A 2,420-nucleotide genomic window follows, 5' to 3' on the forward strand; every position below is an offset into this window, starting at 1 on the left:
AACATGAACATGAACATGAAAATGAACATGAACATGAACTTGAACATGAACATGAACATGAACATGAATATGAAGGCGTAGATAAACATAAACATTAAAAGCGATAGAGACAAAGATAGAGAGGAAGAAAGTGGTAGGGATATAAAGGAAACACAACTGAAGAATGTGCGATGTTATATTGTTATGTGTTATGCTACATATGTCATGTTATTGAATCTAATGCTATTCTATGTTATGTTATGCTAAGTACTAAGCTAAACTCCCCTCCACTTAACCCATTCCAACAAATTTTATTTCAGCTCAACTCAACTCACATAAACTATCCTTAATTTTAGCGGTTGAATTTCAACCGCTGGGCGAACACTAGTAAGCTAATACTGTACATTAGAAATTATTACTTTGTTTAAAGCTACTAAAGCACATCATGCCTGGAGTAAATCGAATCCTCAATAGCGAGCATCATGGAGAGTACAACTTCGATTTTGAATTGAAGATGTTGTGCTTTGAAGACATGAAAAACCCTTATATATGTATTGAAGATGAAGATGAGGGTCCCCGGTTGCAGGTTTTGGGCATCCCAGTCAGAGCAGCCCATGCTTTTTTTAACAAAAAATGGGATGAAGAGGATGACAATATCAAATTTTTAACAGTGGTTGGCGTTGAAATTGAGGAGTATATTATGGAGCAACACCAAAACCAACATGAATATAAAAGAAGGGGTTTAGATATTACAAATAGGGAAGCGATATATGATATAGAAGTTTATTCTAAATCACATAATAATATTGTATTTGAATATAACTTAACTGTTGAATTAGTATTTAGAAATTTAAAATTTAATTATATAGAACCATAAATTTATTAAAAAGCTTCAGCGTTTCTTTGAATATAATATTATTTTATATGAGAGTTATTTATGAAAAAAGGTTTATTTATAAATCGTTAGTCGTTGGAAAAGGTTTTATAACCAATATAATTAATAAGTTCAATAGGAACTTCATTTGCCTAGTTATCAATTTTGTGAACCTGGAACGAAACTACGGAAACTTTTAGTAAGAGGAGTTTGAGGGATTAATCTACTAGACACTGCTTGTTGAGTACATGTTTTATCATATTTATACCCGAGCGCACTTGTGCACAAGGGTATATTAATTTTTTTCACATAACGGTTGTTTGTAACAGCCAAAACGAATCGAGATAGATATAGACAAATGTATACATAAATTATCAGGATGAAAAAATAAATCGATTAAGCCATGTCTGTCTGTCCGTCCGTCTGTCCGTCTGTCCGTCCGTCCGTGTACACGATAACTCGAGCAAAAATTTAGATATCTCAACGAAATTTGGTACGTAGGTTTCCCTTAATCCTAGGTAGGTTGGTATTGAAAATGGGCGAAATCGGACTGTAACCACGCCCACTTCCCATATAACGGTAATTTCCAGAAATACGAAAACTGCGATATTTTAGTAACTACTGAAGATAATTCACTCAAAATTGATATTAACAATAATGTTTAGACGAAAAATAAGAACATTTTACATTTTTGGAAAATGGGCGTAGCCACGCCCACTTATGGTTACATGTGTATATCTTAGGAACCGCTGCACCAATTTCTTCCAAACTTGGCACAGTTGTTGGCCTTCGCACAGCATACCAAATGGCCTAAAATTTTTAAAATCGGACAATAACCACGCCCACATCCCATATAACGGTTATTTTCGGAAATACGAAAACTGCGATATTTTAGTAACTACTGGAGATTATTCACTAAAAATTGATATTTACAACAATTTTTAGACGAAAAATAAGAATATTATAAATTTTTGGAAAACGGGCGTAGCCACGCCGACTTATGGTTACATGTGTATATCTTAGGAACCGCTGCACAAATTTCTTCCAAACTTGGCACAGTTGTTGGCCTTGGTACATCATACAAAATCGCCGAAAATTTTTAAAATTGGACGATAACCACGCCCACATCCCATATAACGGTAGCTTAGAGAAATACAAAATCTTCGATAAATCAGTAAATATTGAAGCTAATTTATTCAAAATTGATGCCTGCAACAATTCTTTGCCAAGAAATACGTTTATGGTAAAATTTTGGAAAATTGGCGGGGCACCGCCCACTTATGATCACATATATGTATATCGGTAACCGTTCTACCAATTTGTGCCAAACTCGGTGTGGTTATTGTGCTTGCCACATGAAAGCAAAGCATTGAAAATTATTGAAATCGGACTAAAATTACGGCCGCTTTTCATATAACGGTAAATTTCAGAAATGCTTGAAACTTCAGTATTTCGAAATTGAAGGACGCTAATTTCCTCAAAATTGATACACCCCGGCTTACTATCTAGCGGTAGGTTTAGGAAAGGTGAAAAAACATATATTTAATATTTGCGCCGGGTATTTAAT

The sequence above is a fragment of the Rhagoletis pomonella genome, unplaced genomic scaffold (genome assembly GCF_013731165.1).
Source record: "Rhagoletis pomonella isolate Grant_MI unplaced genomic scaffold, Rhpom_1.0 Rhpom_scaffold_00002, whole genome shotgun sequence".
Taxonomy (NCBI): Eukaryota; Metazoa; Arthropoda; class Insecta; order Diptera; family Tephritidae; genus Rhagoletis; species Rhagoletis pomonella.